This window comes from Triturus cristatus, chromosome 4_2 (assembly GCF_964204655.1).
Source record: "Triturus cristatus chromosome 4_2, aTriCri1.1, whole genome shotgun sequence".
Lineage (NCBI taxonomy): Eukaryota > Metazoa > Chordata > Amphibia > Caudata > Salamandridae > Triturus > Triturus cristatus.
In genome coordinates, this window is record NC_140586.1 from 43,062,288 (window position 1) to 43,081,395 (window position 19,108).

The 19,108-nt window shown below is 46.7% G+C and overlaps 1 protein-coding gene across 10 annotated transcripts in view; it reads left to right on the top strand.

Moving 5' to 3' along the window:
• Positions 1–651: 651 nt before the first annotated feature.
• The window catches only part of PRPF40B (pre-mRNA processing factor 40B), a 241,553-nt gene continuing 223,096 nt past the window's right edge, over positions 652–19,108 (top strand). For 8 of the 10 annotated variants that reach the window (XR_014960471.1, XR_014960473.1, XR_014960472.1 and 5 more), the window contains exon 1: positions 652–709. The gene's annotated coding sequence lies outside the window, so the exon portion shown is untranslated. Of the gene's footprint in view, positions 710–1,101; positions 1,167–16,917; positions 17,017–19,108 lie in introns of those variants that run through there. The other 2 variants (XM_085600362.1, XM_085600360.1) reach the window with 2 other exon arrangements.

Below are 19,108 nucleotides of genomic sequence, written 5' to 3' on the forward strand. Positions count from 1 at the left end.
GCCAAAAGGCAGCAGGTCAGAAGTCGTGAGGTGTCTTCAGCTATGATGGGTAAGTGTCAGCCTTCACACACCTGCCTTTCCTACAGGCAGGCTCATTCTAGTTAGTTACAGCAAAACCTAACACGACTAAGAGACAACATGTCCACTTGATTCTATTAAAGACAGCTCTTACATGAGGGCTTGAGAGACCAAACTCGGATTAGACAGAGTTCAGAGCCACTGAGGGTGCAAAACCACCATGCAGAGGCGCTGCAAATGAATACTGCATAGAGCACTACTTCTACCAATGTCTAGGGTCCTAAAATTAACTCGCGCCCAGAAGGTGCTCGAGGGCTGCCTTTTCTGGTGCCCTGTCTCATTCCCTTTCCTCCACCCCTTACTTCACCATTCTATTTCCCCCTACTTCCTTCCGTCTCTTTCTTCTATTCACTGACTTTCTCACTCTTTGCTCTTGAAGAGTAGTTCTTCCCCTTCACTTCCATTTTGACCTCATCTCTATTTCTTTCTCCCGCTACCCCTCTCGTATTTCGCCCACTTCCCCTTGCCCCTCCTTACTCCAGTCCTCCTCCTCCTCATCCCTCCTCTCTGCTCTCTCAACCGAACCCCGCCCTTCTCGGTATTGCCAATAGAATCAGCTGTTACTAGCGGTGGGCGGGGCCAGCATTGTCAACGAGCGAGGATTAGGGATCCAGTGTCAGGCCCGGTACGGGTGAGTGTGGGGGATCGGGGGGAGGGAAGATGGGGTGCGAAATAGAAGCACTGGTGCAAAGGAGCATGGCGTTAATATAAGCAGGATAGAAGTGTAAATACATGGTAGGACTGGGAGGGCAGAAAGGCGCCGAGACACAATGGTAGTGGGGCAGAAGTGTACTGTAATGGCAGAGTGCATTGGGAGGTTGGGTGGTGGTAGGGGACAGAATGCTACCGGGGAAGGATGCAATTGGCAAAGCAAGCTATAAGAGGGACAGGTTGATGTTGGAAGTGAGATCATGCTGGGGGGCGGGGCAGATGGTTCTACTCGGGGAAGGTGAATGATGGACAGCTGAGTTTACATTGGAGCGTGATTGCAACAATATAAGGGGGCAGGGTGTCAATTGTGTTAGTAGGATAGGACTGGAAGATGAAGGCGATTCGGGGGCGAGGCACATACTGTCAATGTCTATAAGGTACCGGAGGGAGGATGGTTCTTGTGTGACAGGGTGATTCTGGATGGGTTGGTGCTGGCAGCCCGGCACAATGGATAGGACGGTATTCGGGTTCTATGGCACCGAGGTAGGTTTTTGCTAGGGGCACCACGGTGCCTGGAGGCAGCCTAGTACTGAGAGCCGGGTGGTACTTTGATTGTGATGGTATGAGGGCCAGGTGGACTCTGGTGATAACGCAGCGCTAGGAGATGGCGGTATGGGGATACAAAATTTTATGAGGTCCACATTTTAATTAGGCGCGTGGAGAGGAAGGTAGTACTGGGGAAGGATTGTAGTGGGTGGACATGATGTCACTGAAGGGGCAGTATGGCACAGGATGCAGGCTGGTACTGGACCCTCAAGGGTCGGGAGAGGAAAGCAGTATCGGACTAAAGGGTACCGAAAATAGATATGTTTTTAGTACAAGAAGGCACAATAAGGGGCCTTAGGTACCGGGAGACACTGTGTAGCATTACAGGAGACGGATATGTTGGGGGCCGCATGGTATGAAGGATAGTTTGGTACAGGCGTGGGATGTCAAAAGCCGGACCATAAATACGGGCGCGAGCGTGTTATTTTCAGCGCTATGGACACACCACGTACACACCTGTATAATTAAGCAGAGTCCTACACATGCTAAATTCTCAACACAATGGCCAGAACATTTTACGAGCCCGTATATCCAAGAAGTTAGTGTTGCGCCTGTGTGCGGAAGCGCTGGAGATCAGGTATATTTAAGGAACTAGTCGTGTGTACGCAGAGGCGCAACTAGAGCCAAATTTCGGGGGGGGGGGGGGCTGAGCAAAAATTTCGGGGGGGGGCTGAACTTTAAGCAATAGGCAGAGTGGAGCTGCAGGGGCTCTTAAAGAAGGGGTGAAACAACAGCGAGGCCTCATTAACATGCAAATGGTCTTTTAAAGACCTGTGAAGTGCTCGGGTGCGGCTGCTTTTTTGCCCGGGAAGCTGTCTCATCCCGGGCTGCCACACACGACAGGGGGGGCTGAAGCCCTTTGAGTCCAATGGGTGTTGCGCGCCTGTGTGTACGCCAGTCTAGTTGTGCGTGCAAGGTTCACACCACCAGGTTACAGGCGTGCACATCCATTCTACGGGGTTGCAACTTTCAGGGCAAGTGCACGCGCATCGGTATATCCGAGCAGCTGTTTTCCCTGTGCCGCTTTCAGCACCATAGACAAGGCTCACCCCAGCATGTGAATAAAGCTTGACAGGTACATGCGAGCACCGGGATTACGTCACCTCTGGCTGCATGCGTAAAGCGCTTACTTCGAAGGGGCAATATCTAAGCGGATGTGTTCGTGCTTGCACGTCGCTCCATCCTCTTGAAGCCGCAGTCTGGGTTTACAGATGCATGCACAGAAATCAGAAGAGGGAGGGTGATGGTGGTTGGGGAGGCTTAGAGTCATTATGAGTGTCTGAGACGTCCATGCACCTACGCGGGTCAGTTTGCTGGCACTAAATTGGGGCAGTTTAGAGTGGAAGCAACCCCCCTCTCAGATACCAAAAAATACTCTTCTTAACTCAGGAAAGTGGGGTGGAAGCCATCCTGCTCTTTCCCTCGAAACAACCCTACTCTCGCCACCCTGCAGTGAGAGGTGGAAGACCTCTTACTCTCCATTACCCCCGAGAGAGGGATGCAAATCACCCCCCACTCTCTTCCTGGGAACGGCCTGATTTTCCCCACTCAGGAGAAAGAGGAGGAGGCTGTAGTGATGAAGGTCCAATCAGGTAGGATGTAGGTTATGACGTTTCCTTGAAGATAGTTACATGTAGATAGGTCCAGTACAGCAGGTAGTTAAGTTCTGTAGCGCAGCCCCACCAGGAGCAGCCTGCCTGCTGCTCAGCCCATTCTCCAACTGTCCCTTCACCTCACAGGCTCCCAACATTCCGAAGCGCATCATCACTCCAACATTCCATGCAGCACACAGCACAAACACACTGGCTGAGCAGGTGGTGAAAATGGCATAGCATTTACATGGGCAGGCTACTACAAAAGCCTTCCTCCTCTGCCTACCTCGAAGAGGGGAATGGAAGTCACCCATCTCTCATCCACCGCACAATTCTTGGCAGCTCTCCTAGTACTCTCCCACAGGAAGCACAGCTCCTGCTTGCGGTGATGTCCACAGAGAGCACAGTTCTTGTTTTTCGGTGGTCACACCACAGCACAGCTCTGGTGGCAAGTTCCACCATAGGTAAAGCTTCTGAAGGCGTGATCAGCCACATGCCTGCGAAATCCATTGTCAATCCACAATTCTCGTTTGGAAATGTACTCCTGGAGAGACTGAACTTACACCCAGAGGGCTTGGAGGTCACTCTTTGTAGTCTTCCCTACCCTAGTTTACCTGTATCAGCGGGGTCTGGCAGCTTCTGGCACTCCCTGGGCAGACACACCTCCCGCAAGGTTGGCAAGCTCCCTCTCTCTCAGCAGGCAGGTTGACTTCCAGGTGTTTCTGGTCAGGGTGCAGCTCCCACTCTAAACAGTCAAAACAGATAGGATGTGGATTTTCTGATCTTTTAGCACTGGTTTGGAATGTTTCTTTTTCATGTGTCCTCTTCAGGCTGTTCTCCAGCCACAGCCTTCGAGTGATGCTCCTCACAGCTGTGTAGCTTTAGACTTTAGTATACACAGCAGAGGCACGTGGCGTGTATTTTCCACACCTAGCTTATCAGCAGCCCCACTGAACATGTATCACAGAAAAGACAAAAGGCAAACCTCACCTTAAGCATCCTTTTACTCTGAACAACAGACTTCATTTCCACTCTTGACCCCCACAATATTATAGTATGTTATGTTGACTTGTATAGCGCACTAATCACACAAGAAGTTATCCAGGCACCTGGGCAGGTGTGTAGGTGTGTGGTCCCAAAGATGTTTATACAAAGAGCCAGGATTTGAGCTTCTTGTGGAACTTAAGAAGTGAGGCGGAGGCTCTGATGTTGTAGTGTAGTTCCTACTAATCCATTGGATCTGCACGTTTGTTAGACAACGTAAACTAGGAGCTTGGTGCCTAGACTGATTTAGGACACCTCCACAGGATATGTTGGCCAATAGACCAGTTAGCTCACAGTGCTACCGTAGGCCCCCCCTAACCTTATCAGGGTGCGGATGGTTTCTGGCAATCATTGAACATGACAACCCTGACCCCTCAGGGATCGTGGAAACAGATCAGAACCTTTCGCTCAGTCACTCGTGCTTACTTGTGCTCGGAGAAATATACAGAATACACACTGGGACGCTTCAATATATTTATTGAACCAACGTTGTTCTTGTATAGAATACATGTGCTGCGATAATCCGTAGACAGAAGCAGATGAAAGTGATTACAAGCACCAAAAACGTAAATAGTAGATATAGTTTTACCATGACGTTAAAACAGTGTATATATGCAGGCATATAAACAAGGCAGTAATCTGGCATACCCCTACTATGCAAGACCCCACTCAAAGTGTACTCAGAGTGTGTGTAGGTGTGAAGCCAAGAATATCCCTTAGGGATGAGCCAACCCCATTACCTGGTGATAGATGATGTAGGAGCCCGTCTTGGTCACAAATTGGACACCCCATCACGGAGATGTCAGACCGCTGTGTGATGAAGTCTCAGCATTGTACAAGCCCCTATCGCCATCACAATGTCACTTTTACCGACGTTGTGGTGGCGATAGGGGCTGCGCCTGATGTACAAGGCAGCGTTAAGCCACTTAATGTGCTTAACGCTGCCTTGTACATAAGGCCCCTTTTCACAATATGGTTAGTGAGAAAGGGGTGGGCTGTGGGTGTTGTGGTGGGCATTCCACCGCAACACCCATTCATTTTGACGCTACCCCCTATGTACAAGGGTGGCGTACATAGGAGGCAGCGCCAAAATTAAGACCAGGTAAATCCTAGTCTTCAGTTCGTCAAACAATTTTTTTTTTAAATGCCATTTTGTCACTTTCATGTGTGCTGCATGAAGCACCAAACATGAAAGTGACAGAATGGCATTTTAGGATTGTTTATGTGCAGGAAGGGGCACCTTCCTACACATAAACAATCCTCCCCTGCAGGCAGGCACCCTTGCACTATGGTGCAAGGGTGCCTGCGATGGCGCTAAGTTGCTAAACTTAGCACCATCGCAGGGGGAATTGCAAGGCTGCAACACATTCTTATAAATATGGTGCAGCCTTGCATTTCAGAAATGACGGAGGCGTTAAGCCAGGAAGGCTAACGCCTCTCTCCACCACTTCATTGTACATATGGCCCTCAGTGTCAGCTGAAGTGCCTCCTCTTCTAATCTATCAGGATGCTCATTATTTATAAAAGAAAGCAGCCTTGTAATGTACGTTGTAGATTAGCGATATTATGTATATGAAGATAGCTCTGTCGCCCCGTGGATGAGGCTAGAACGACATTTGTACATAGTGAGTAAAGAAGCCTTGTACATGGTGTTTGAGGCATCATGATAATGTTGTGCGAAGCCAGATGTGTAAACAAAGTAGTTCAAGAGAAACTAACCCAACATTGTCGTGCAAGCAAATATGTGTAAAAGTTCACGGAAGAGATGTTATTGTGAACAGTAGGACAATGTAAGAAATGAATAGTTTCGCTACATGGGCCTAACGCGGGAACAGAACACCCACTCCTCATACTAAGGGTCAATATATAAAAGCAAACAGGCTATAATGAACCAAAATTAAACAACAGTTAAAAACTACTCCTAAAATCATCTAAAAGCAAGCTTCCCTATCTAATGGTCATATAAAAGCCCAAAAGTCTTTATACTATTTGAAATTCCAAGCACTCAGAAAGCCATGATGCCTAGAAAAAGCAAAAAGCTGTTTTGATTAATTTTGTTTAAAAAACAGGCCAAATTGTTTCCACACGAAAAAGCCAATTGCTTATATGGTCCAAGTGGTAGATGCAACATTGCTGTTGCCCTCAACTGCAGACGATGGTCCCAGAGGTGCACATCGAAGCAGGTTTATGGAGCAAAGGTGATTTCCATCCGGTTCCCACAGCAGCCACTGAGGGAAGGACTGCATCCTGTAAGCGTTTCGTTGAGCCGGTGTCCATTTCACTAGAAGCCAAAGCATCTCAGGGTGGCTCGAAGAAAGAATTCATCAGCAATGGAATATGCTAGGGACAACAATACCCAGGGCACTTTAAGAAAACCATCAGTACTTCAGTGTCGCAACCGATTCTGATCCTAGGCATAGGTCCAATACGCATTAGTGCCTGCAAAACAGACAGCGGAATACAGGTAGTATGCAATGAAGCCAAACAGGCCGTAAGGACAAGAACCAGTGCTCATTCAGTTCCCAAAGTCGAGGTGTGCCGAAGCAGTGTACCATGCGCTCACTGCATTGCAGCACAAGCAGTGCTGGCTCCATTCCAGGTTGAATGGGGACATCCATTGCCCTTCGTATCAGATATATTAAAGATACGGTGGACCAGCTCCCCAAAATGCAGCGGGAAGTTAGTGTGGAGTAGTGTCTGTATCGCAGACGAGGACCTTGCATCCTGAAGATCAAATGTCTCTTTGGCTGAAGTTAAGGCCTCATACTTTTGAAAAAGCATGGCTTTCAGTTTGCTCAGAGAATCAAATTGTATGTTGGAAACATTTATTGAAGGCCATTGCATTGGCTCCCTAACTGTGTGGGCAGGTGGAAACAGTGACTTTGGAATTGACCATCACCAGATAAGCGATACCCGGTCCTATTCCGCAGCAACCTTGATCATTCAGCATCAAATGGCTCCCATCGAGAGCAGCTTAAAAACTGGATGAATCACAGCAGCTGGATAACCCTTCAGTTAACAAGACAAATTCGCTACCGAAGCATTACATGCCCTGTGAAGAGAAATGTCTTTGCAAATTAAGGACCCGCTTAAAGCATCCTCACAACCAGAGCCACTAAGGAAAACTTCTGTGTCCCCATTCCTGCATCTAAACCTGAATGGTAATTCCCAATACTCATGCACACAACCTTCCCCGAGCGCTCCATATCTGCCTACCTGTTGGTATTGAAGACAATATTGGAATTGGAAAGTCTTGACCGGTAGGGAGATGTAACCATGGATTATCCAGTCTGTGGATGGTGTCTCAGCCACAGTGAAAGGTAATTGGTCAAATTTTTCAATGTGCAGCATGGTAAAACAGGCTAGGTCTGTTGATGTAACTCCATGGCACTCAGGCAGAATGTAATGTTTGTAACGTCCAGCTTAGCATTACAATGGGCCGTAGCTCTGAATGTCCATGCTATAATAGAGACATATCCTGCTGTATTATGTCAATTGCAGACAATACTATGTTGCCCAGTGTATACATTCTAGATGATAACGTTGTCATTCCCTTGTCATCCACAGCCAAAGCCTTTTCTAAATTAACACTGTCGATCTCAAGCAATCTCGCAGCAGCCTCCCGTTGAGACATTTTTCACAGCTTGTTGTATATTCCGTACAAGAAACGCTTTTGACGCAGGTTCCGAGGACTTAATAAAAAGTCCCTGAGACCCATGTCATTAGAAAGAAGGGACAAGTGTTGCTTCACCTGGGAACGTGTTGAGGTTTTTAGCCAATCTAGGCACAACTTCTGTTTGCACATATCGCTGATAAGGTTATTGGTCTTAAACCCTTCGGTGTTGCCCAGGAATCTAGATTGACACCCATTTGTGTCCATACGCCAAACCAACTATCCCTTTCAATTGGGGTCTGATGAATTGCATCACGGTATCTAGTGTATCCTCACTGAAATGTGTTAAGTGCTGCCAAATCTTGAAGCGTGAGAATGCGGGATCACAGTGTGTGTTGAAATCCTTCATTTGGCTATCCCAAGACAGGAAGTTTTTTGCACTGTTTTAAACAGGAAAATCATTTGATGAGTTATGAGGTATGCTCTAAATAAGGCCTCAGTTCCCCGACACTGTCAATATTTTGTCCCCCAGACAGATTTTGTGTCTATGATGTCTTTCCAAAAGTTGAAACCCTGTATTGGCAGTTGGGAAATAAAGGAAGCAGAGTATATCAGCTTGGTGTTTGTTAGCATATTTTTCATTGCAGGTGTAGGTGCAAGCCTAGAATAACAGGAGGCTTGGTCTGATGTGTCAAAACCAGAAAAATAAGCACATTTTTGTGCAAATGTCTTTGAACAACCTTTCAGCGGTGTTGGGCAGTGTTCTCATCAAGTGTAATTATAAACAGCACGTGGTATACCAGCTTGGTGTAGGAAATGGTGACCATGAAGTTGACAGCAAAACATGTCTCTAAAATTTGATGTACCATCCTACAATTCATCATTAGAAAATGCAGCGGATTCTTTTTTATTTTTTATAAATCTTTTTATTAAACATACTCGACATATAGGTACAGTTCCACCCAGATCAATAACAGGGAATGCAGCGAAATCAAGATATGTACATACACAGTAGGATAATGCTTGGAATTCACGGGGAGGGGGGATTATCACATTCGGGATTACCGGGGGGAGTACAAATATTGCCATGATATTCGTTCCAGGAAGCCCAAATCCTGGACGATTTTCGGGGACAACCCCGAGCCGTGTACACTGTCTTTTCCCGCAACATACACCAATCAAGATCTGTCTCCCAATCCACGACCCTAGGAGCATGTGGCGCCCCCCAAAGTTGAGCGACATTTCTCTTGGCGATCATGCAGCCCAGCGTGACCCATTGTATGGCATGTGAGTTAAGGTCGGTGGGTTCCCAAATGTTAAGGAGGCATCTGGGGGCCTCTGGCTTTATCGCTAGTTCCAGTGTTTGACTCATAATGTCATGAATTTTGCGCCAGTATGTCTGAATTGGGTCGCAGTGCCATATTATGTGTATGAATGTGCCCAGTTGGGTGCACCCCCACCTGCAAAACCATCCGCTGGACCACCCATGTGTATCAGTTGGGGGCCCGCGATATAAACTCTATGCAGTATTTTTAGTTGCACTAGGCGGAGGCGCGCTGGGATGGCAACAGTTTTAGGGGAGGAGACTGCGATCTGCCAGTTTTCGTCGTCTAATTCGATCCCGTCTTCGACCCACTTCTCTCGTAAAGACAGCAAGGGATCATCCATATTGTTAATGAGTTTTCTGTAAGTTAGGGAGATAGCTTTCTCAGGTAGATGACCATCTAATAGCCTGTCCTCTAATGGAGAATAGTCAGGTGGGGAGGAGGCGCGGGGCAATGCTGTTTGCAGTGCGTGGCCTATTTGTAGGTAACGAAAACGCTCGGACTCAGCCATAGTGAATTGACGTTGGAGAGAATCAAAGGACTTCATGCCATTTTTATCCCATAAGTCTCTAATGCTGGAGATGCCAATTAGGTCCCATTTATCAAAGCCCTTGGAGTTGCCCAGGTCTCCCAGCCTCGGGAGTCCCACAGAGGTGTGGATAGAGTCAGCCTGTTGCTCCAGCCTAACGTTGCAGTCGCCGCATGCCAGATCTGGACCGTATGCTTGGTAGGACCGGTTAGGGGGTATCTGTTCAGCTTAGAGTATAGGGCCCGGGTAAAGGATCCATTTGAGAGGAGCCATCTGTCCATGCTAAACCCCGGATTGTCGGGCCGGCCATAGTTGCTATGGTATATTGCGGTAAGATGTGCTGTCCAGTAGTATTTCTTAATGTCGGGCAACCCAATGCCCCCATCGAACCAGTTGAGGGTGAGTTTTTGTAGAGCAATACGAGGCCTCCCATCCCAGAGAAGGTTGCGCTGGAGCCCTTCTATTTCTTTGAAATAAGAGTTTGGCACAGGGTCGGCCGAATTTTGGAGGACATAGAGGAATCGGGGTAGAGACATCATTTTAAAAAGGGCCGCCTTGCCCAGCAAAGAGAGAGGAAGTGATTTCCAGTTTGTAATATCATGCTTGAGTCTTTGTATTGGGGGAACAAGGTTTCGGGTAAAGCGGAGAGTTTTGTCCAGCGAAATGAAAATCCCCAGATATTTAAAGCCTTCTGATGCTATTGGTGTGGGGCAGTTTCGAGGTATCGGAGGGGGCTTTCCACACAGGACATACAGGAGAGATTTCTGCCAGTTGATGCCAAACCCGGAGTATCTACCAAAGATGGCCAGGATATCAAATACAGCAATAAGGGATCTTTTGGGGGATGCAAGATATAATAGTATGTCATCAGGATACAAGGATATACGATCTTCCCAATCAGCCGACCATCGCAGTCCGCGTACCATTACATCTTTGCGAATCCAGGCCGAAAATGCAGCTGATTGCCCTAGATCTGCAAGCAGATTATGCACAGTCTCAATGTCCCAATCATCATAGAAAGTACTAGAGGTGATGTTATCATTTAAAGAAATTTTAAACAAGTAGGAATTTCTAATAGTTTAGTAGGACCATACACATCACACAATACCATGTCCCACATTATTCCTTCAGGAATTGGAACTGCTGTAATGTTCACCAGGGACAGGTCCCTTAGTTCACGGTGTGATGATGCATGTGGTTTTAGAAAAAAGTTCACAAGTTGTACTGCAGATCGTTCTTAGAAATAGTGTCCGTTCAGAAGTAGGAAAAATACAGGTACCAAATGTGAGAAGTTGGCCTGGTATATGTTGGTCACTAGTTAAAGTGGCCACCTTGGACCAGTACAATTCGACTCTTATGGTAGATAGGTTTAAGACAACCTTTTTAAGAAAGCTATCCTAGTGGTAGCTGTGGAGAGCAGCCTTCAGGCTAAGTCTTTAGAGGAATGTAAAGCAGCTTGTTGTACCTTATAATCTCTTGAATCACTAAATGAAAGGACACCACACAGGTATATATATAATATATATATGTATTTATTACTAGACATGCTCTACTAATCTCTTTATGAGAATAGAAGTCAAGGACATATGCACAAATCAACATTTCACAACAAGTTAAGCACAAATATGGCTGGGGCCCTAGGGGCGTACCAGACCATATACTAAAATAGAGGTTTAGGAATATCGACTTGAGAAGAGACACGGCCTAGGGTCTTCAGAAGCACTGGGGCCTCACTAATCCACCCAAGGCAGGTAAGTAAAGGACCCACGGGAGACGCATGCAGTGTGAGAACACAGCTGCGGATCCCAATAGACTTCAATGGAGCAAGTCGAGGTTGGAATTTTAAAGTTTTAGGATACTTCGGGAGAGTCTCCAAGCAAGTCACTTACAGGGTAAGTAGTTCTAGAGCCAACACACACAGGAGCACCATAGTGCTGGAGTTACCTCACCCAGGGAAGCCGGGTGCATAGGTGTCTTTTGGTGTCGGGTCGCGGCGTCGTTTTCAATGGGAGCCAAAGAAGACTTGCTGCTTGTGAAGTGTCCAGTGGAATCCAAGGCTGGATTCAGAAGAAAGAAGACCTGAAAGCAGAAGGGACAGTGTTCAAAGTCACTTGGCAGTGACCAGGGGCAAGGAAGCTGGATGCCCACAGTCATCGGATGATTTGAGGTGATCACGGGTGTCTTGACTCTTCAGCCACGAGGTCCAGGAGGCGTCAACGATGACCAGGAGCTGGATTCGGGGTGTCCCACAAAGTCTGCAGCTTACTGAGGTGTCGGCAACCGGATTGGAGCCAACAAGCCTTGGCAACAGCAAGTCTCGGGAAAAGTCAGCGGTGCAGACCAGCAAGGTCTGAGCGACTCACCCAGCGAGGGTAAGTCAGGGCAGGCCTGGAGCAACCAGGGGAGCCCTTTGGTTCTGTAGAAAAGTCTCTGGGGACCCACAAGCCGACCGGCAAGGGATCGCAAAGACGCCTCGGGAGGATTCACTCAACAGGAGCCCACGGTCACTCGAGACGAGGTAGGCCTCTGATCTTCGGTAGAAATCCTGCTGGAGGCTTGGACCACACGTGGTCTAATGCACAAGTTCGTAGAACGTCATGAAGGGGTTGCACTCGAAAATAGTGCCCGGTACCCAGGTATTGCAGTTCCTCGTCACTCGTGGGGTCCACTTGCCTCAGCGTCGCTGGGGACTCACGATGGCCTTGGAGAAGTCAGGAAATCCACTTCCGGGGCTGCAGGGACTTCGGACTCCGGCGGGAGCGGGAAAGTTTGCGACCGTTGATTCAAAGGTTTGGTGCCTGCCAAGCAGGGGAGTCACACTTGACTCCAAGGGAGATTCTTCAGTCTTCCAGAGGTAGTGGAACGTCGAAGGGCCAGGATTCTTCTTCAGAGCGCCGTCCAGGGATATCTAGTTTGCAATGGCAAGGGTTCCCTAACTTATACTACAAGGAAGGGAGGGACTAGCTCTATGACCGCTCCTATGGGAGGGTCAGGGGAGTGGGTGGCTACACCCACTTCCCTTTGTCCAGTTTCGCGCCGGACCAGGGGCTGGTAGCCCCTGAACCGGTTTGAGCTGGCATATGCACAGAGGAGCCTACTGCTCCCCAGTGCAGGACTTCAAAGCACTCTAGGAGTGCACCCACCCAGCCCCAATACACTAAACGCTGTCTGGAAGGTGGTTACACCTCCCTGTGACAGGATGCCTATTGTTGGGCTTCCTCCACTGCGAGTTTCGGTCAGCAGCAGGAGGGCAGCCCAGTGTCTGTGACTGGTGGCATCCATTTTGTGATGCCAGGGCTCTTCAGGATTCTACCGTGTTTCCACAGTGGGTACATGTCTATCCCTCTAGAAGGGTGGGATCATACTCCCACACCAGTTACTGGTGTGGGGGTATGATTCTAAAGCGTTTGACACCAAACACGACATGTTTTGATGCAGCCATCCCAAAGTTAGCATTTACCGCTAGGTTATAATGCACTTAAGAGTATATGGTTTAACCGCATCCACAAACAGCTACAGAGAATGGACTCTGAGAGCTGCAGAGGGGCACTGCTCAGGCAGAGGCACCCCCTCACATGGAAACCAAGCACCCTGCCCTCAGGATTGATAGGGCCTGCCTTAGGGGTGACTGATAGGTTTATATGTGTGTGCAGGTGGAGATATAGTGGACCTATATCTCAGTGAAGAGTGCTAACACTACCTCACCCAGGCCGCAGTAGCAGGCCTGTGGTGTCAGATTTAGTCTGCTTCCCAGGGGTGGCATAATACATGCTTCAGCCCCTGGTAGGCCTGTGAAGTACCTATGCCCTTGGTACCTAAGGTACCATATACTAGGGGCTCATAAGGTACCACAGTATCCAATCACTAGTGCATCTAATATGCACTCCAAGTTGTTTAGAGAGAACAGAGAGGCTGGGGCCCTGATTAGCAGGGTCCCAGCCAGACTACAGCCAGAAACCAGTGTAAACATCAGAAAAAAAAGTGGGGACAACATAAGTGCAGATCCTACTCTCCTACACCAAACCAATCCAGAGGACCAGGAAAAGTAAATAAATTGTAAACCAGAGATGTATCAATGGAAAAACAAAGTATGTCTTTTTCAGCCAAAGATAGAGAGCATACACTCTTAGCTTGAAAGGGAGAGGAGGCGGTGGCAGCTCAGGTTCACTGGAATCCGTTGAGTAGTCATCATAATGTACGAAGTAGCCGGACGCCATCCAGTCTATTTTTGGCTGCTCAGTAGGTTTTGTAGAACCAAGAAATGACTCGATCTGTGACATATTCACATAGACGTCGTCAATTTTACGAAGTGAGATTTCTGTACTTGTTAATTATTCAGTTGTAATTGTTTTAACAGGGAGAAGTATAATTTCATTGTTTTGTACAGCTTCTCTTTGGAAAGTGGAATCTTCTGTCGTTATTAAAGCTTCCATCTGAACTTCTTGTATGGTAGTGAAAGGAGTGCGGTGGCTACCCAGTAGCCCATGTCGCCTACTGTTGAGAATCTGCCACATAGTGCTGTTTGATCAGATCAATTGGGACAAACCTTTTGTCTCGGCGCCTGGCAAGAGGCAGAAGAAGTACAGTTCTAGGGCCAGATGTACGACCATGACAATTTGCGACTCGCAAATTGCGATCGATTGCGAGTCGCAATTTGCGAGTCGCAAATTGCCATGTACAACAGTGTCTGAGACACTGTTTGCGATTCCCAATGGGGTTGCAAATTGCATGCCTCATCAATATTCATGAGGCACTCGCAATTTGCGACCCCATTGGGAATGGCTGAACCTACCAGTGATGGTGGCCGCCCGGCTCAGCAGACCTCCATGTCTGGGACTGCTTTTAAATAAAGCAATTTTTTACTAAAATGCAGCCCATTTTCCTTAAAGAAAAACGGTATGCATTTAAAAAATAAGAATGAAACTTTTCAGTTTCATTTTTTAAGGGCAGGCAGTGGTCCAGAGCCAGTCACAAAGGGGAAGGGGTCCCCTAAGGACCTCTTCCCATTTGCAAGTGTTTTACCACCATTCTGTGAAGAGTGTTAAACTGCAACTGTTTTGCGACCGCAATTGCGGTCACAAAACAGTCTTACATGGCATGTGGGATCGCTATTAGGAAGGGAACGCCCCTTCCTAATAGCAAGTCACAAAACACTATTTTGTGAAGCGCACATTTTTGCGATTTGCAAAATAGGGTTTGTATATGGCCAACAGGATTTTTGAATGCGCAAACGGGTTGCAAACCCACTTGCCCATGCAAAATAGGGTCGTACATTTGGCCCCTAGTGCTTTCAACAGGCAGGACAGGTACAGGCCCAAATTCTTTCTTGTCCACTATTTTTTCCCTGGCCAAGTCCCCAATCTTCAGGACCCAGCTGGTTCTTGCCGGAACTACCTTCACTTCCCCATTGGCAGTGCGTTTTACTTGGATGTTGCTTTGTAAAGCCCGGAATTCATTCAGTTCCTGTAAAACAGCCAAACGTTCATTGATGTCAAATGGTGTTTCCGCCGCCACTATGAGGTCTAGTACCCACATTCTCACCCCATACAGGACTTCATATGGAGCAAAAACCCCAGGGACTTTTGTGGCATGTTATCAAGTGCTCTCTGGACCCCATATAGGTGATTGACCCAACTGCCACCCAAGCCTAATACCCTTGCTGTTAAGGAGTGCTTTAAGTCACGTTTTTTCCTCTCAAGTACCGAATTTCTCTTGGGATGGTAAGGGGAGGAGTACCGCAAGGTCACACCCAAATTTTCCATGGCATCTGTGTAAATTCGAGAGCTAAACACTGGACCCTGGTCTGAATGTAGTGTGCCAATAGTGTATGTCCCGATGAAAATCCTTTATAACAGTTTGGGCATCAGCTGAGCGCTGTGGCCAAACCCAAAGGAATCTGGAGCATGAATCCACTGCCACCAAGATGTACTTGTAAGCCCCATCCGAGTGTAAGGGGCCACAGTGGACCAAATAAACACAAGCCAAAGGCTTGACTGAGATCAATAGAGGTGCCTGTGCTGGACGTGCTACGGTGGAACCTTTCATCTGCTGGCAGATGTTGCATTCACGGACAATCTCCTTGGTCTGTTTGGTAAGACCTGGCCACCAATAGGGATTCTTCAGTAATCATACTGTAGCCGTAATCCCTGCATGAGCTGAGTCCAGACCCTCAAGTGCAGCTGGTATTAATCCCAATATGCAATCAGTTTTTGGTATTACTCCATACCTCACTCCTAGAATCTGAGCATACGGTATGTTTTGTGCTTCTAACTTGTAGGAGTACTTGAGTGGAAAGCCTTTCAGCAAATGGGTGTTGTTGCAGGCCGCATTGACAGCCACCATGTTGTCTCTGTCTAATTTCATACTAAAATGAGTGATTGCAGCAACGGCAGCGCTGCATCTGTTGCCTTTGTGGCCTCATCAGCCATGGAATTCCCTTCAAAGTGAACGCCAACACACTTATAACTCAATGTATGGATAACATGAGCCCTAGGCATGTAATCCTTCAGCTTTGCCACTTGTTCTCAAAGCATCTTGTGCTTGTTTGTGGTACCCTTTGAATCTTGAAATACATTATGACCCTAATAGTGAAGATACTCATTACAGGACCGGACACCATAGTATGAATCGCACTCTATGAGTATGAGGAATTCAGGATCCATATTTATTTTGTAGTGTCATAATCAGGGCTTTTAGTTTTGTCAGCTGCGTTGTACAGTCCCCTAGGGACGGGGTGTCTGTTTTTTCAGGACTGAACTATCCTTCACACATATACCCCTTTACGATTGCGCACACAGCGGATTATTGTTAATGTGTCCCTACTGTGGGTTGACCAGATCCAGCGGTATAACTGATGTATTCATATTGATCTAGAGGCATTATTTAATTTGGCAGAGGATATTCTTGTTCGTACTGAAGAAATGCTTGTGTTTGTAGTTAAGAATCAAATCTGTAGTCTACATCTGTTACAGTGACAGAGTTAGCCCATTGAATCCAATGTGGATGCAACGCTTTAGCGTTTGGATCGCTTGCTTTGGTAGCGGCCTCTAAGGTCTGTACTGGGTTAACTAAAATTATTAGTTTACCCTGAGCCAGTGCTCTCTCTCTCTCACTACAACAGTCTGTACCACTGTGAGAATTTTCTCAGTGGGTGCAAAAAGCATTTCAGCGTTTGTGTACAAATGTGATTTGCATGCAATGCATACCGTATCACCCTAATTGAAGGTAATATAGGTATACCCAGTTGGTCCAGCAACTACGTGGATTACAAGGTTAGTCGAGTTTACGTGTGTGTAAATGTTCGGAAGCTATCATGTCAGCTTGTAAGGAACGTAAAATGTTTGTATGTTCTGGTGTCCAATGGCTAATTGAAAAATCAGGTCAGATTAAGTCGTAGAACGGCTTTACTCATTCTGCTCAATCCAAAATGTATGTTCTGCCAAAATTAAAAAATCCTAAAATGGATTGTCGACTTTTCAGATTCGTTCGAGGTCGGAGAAGTGCACATTTGTCTAAAAAATGTGCTGCCAGGCTTTTGTCTTCACTTGACAACTCGTATCCTAGAAATAGGATCTTAAGGTGGGCAATTTTTGATTTTTTTTAAAATTGAATTTTGTATAGCGCAATTTATTTATTCTTTTGTATAGCGCAACGGTTACTCAAAAAGAGTGTCCCGGAGTGACAGGTGAGCAAACCTTAGAATTATGATGTTCACTTGAGCCAAGTGTTCCATTAACTCATCGTCCGTCAGATAAATATCATCTACGTAGGACAATGCCTCCTCATCAAAATTTTAAAGTAACTCTGTCACTTGTCCTGAAAACAGCCCGGGACTATTCTTATACCCCTCCCTGTGGTAAACGACAAAAGTGTCGCTTAGACCCTAGCGCTGAGAATGCTGTCAAGTATCTGCTTCCTGGCGCTATATTTTGGCAAAAAATCCATTTGCGATATCAAGAGTTGTTTTGTATTTCTTCCGCACAATGTTAATCTTTAGTGCAACGCTATGTGCATTTTGTACTGCAAACGTGCGTGTGGAAGTGTTCAAGTGTCTGTAGTCTAAGACGGTATGAATTATCTGGTTTCATTAGGAGAAACAAGGGATTATTCATTGAAGAGGTACAATTTTCTATTACTCCTTGGTATTTAAGCTGTTCTAGTATTTCCCTAACTTGTTTTTTAGCTTAATTTTTTATTGGGTATTGTCTCTGAGGTTGAGAGACGGATTTTAATGGGATTTCGTGATGAGGAGACTCATCATCAGTTCACCCAACATGATTTCGGTATAGTGCAGGAGCTAGTGCTAGCTACCACTCTTGGGCATATGAATGTTTATATGATTCCGGAGCGAGTTCAGGGAAAGCCAGTAAAATTACTGTTTCTCCCATTGGGCACTCCATTACAAACTCAGGTGGCCAATCCTTTTCAGCCAAAAGAATGTCGTAACCATAAGTCCGGTTCTCCCAAAAGAGACCCTTAACTGTCCTGGGTATGTCCCCCTCCAGTTGGAGTGTAATTTTGTATAAACAATGAGGGACACCTACCCTTGTATCAGGTGTTTCCACCGTGATATGCTCACTCAAAGCTACTACCGCCAGATAATCCATCAGGTTCCGGCGAGCTATTGTGACTTTTGCCACGCTGTCCAGCATCGTCACTGCCCATACCCCGTTCATAAGTAGAGTCCACAGCAGCCTGGGCATGTCTTACTTTGATCCTAGCTACCTTTTTCTTTTTGAATTGAGGTTTAAGAGTCTTTAGTTTTTCTTCCTTAAGGATGTAGTCTGAAGTGCGATGTGTCTCCCTTTTTGGCTTTACGTGCTCTTCAGATTTGCGCTCTGACTGTCCACCTCTCTCCAAATGCGTATTGGATGAATCCTGAAGGAATGAGAGGAACGAGTATCAGCATCCTCATTTTCAAATGTGTCAAAACATAAAACAAGGCATGAATACTCAAAACACATTGCGTATCAATCCACATTGGCCGCACAGGGTAGGCGTGGAGTAGAGTGTCTATGTTGGTCAAATCTACACATATGTGTGAACGGACCAGGCACAAAGACAAGCCAGAAGCAGTAGTACGATTTACAGGATTACACATAATTGACACAAGCATTATATCGGTCAATGGTCTACCCCTGGTCCTTCGGGCGACAGAATCCCACCTTCCTCTTCTTCCCCCACCTCCAAACCATAATATTTAATCCACGGGGCCAGATTTTCCAAAACATTTTAGGACAGCCCCAGGCTTTATATGTCACTTGTTCCGCAACCATGTATAAGTCCAGGCCTGCCCGGCATTCGTCAACAGTAGATATTTGTGTAACCCCCCAGTATTTAGCTATATCCCGCTTGGCCACCACCAGCTCCAGGTTGGCTATAACAAGTTTGCTCCTCGGGATGTCTACCTCTGTTGGAATTCCCAAAAGGAGAAACCTTGGCTTCAATTCAATTTGGACTTCCAATATACGATTGAGCTCCCCCACAATCAATCCCCAATAAGCCTGTATCTCAGTGCACCCCCATAGGGTATGTATAAACGTCCCTGGCTCAGTATGACATTGAAGACACTCCAGGCTCTCGGCTCTTCCTATTGCTTGTAATTTGGCTCTGTTGAAATATGTGCGATGTAATATTTTATATTGGATGAGATGTAATCTTAATTTAATTG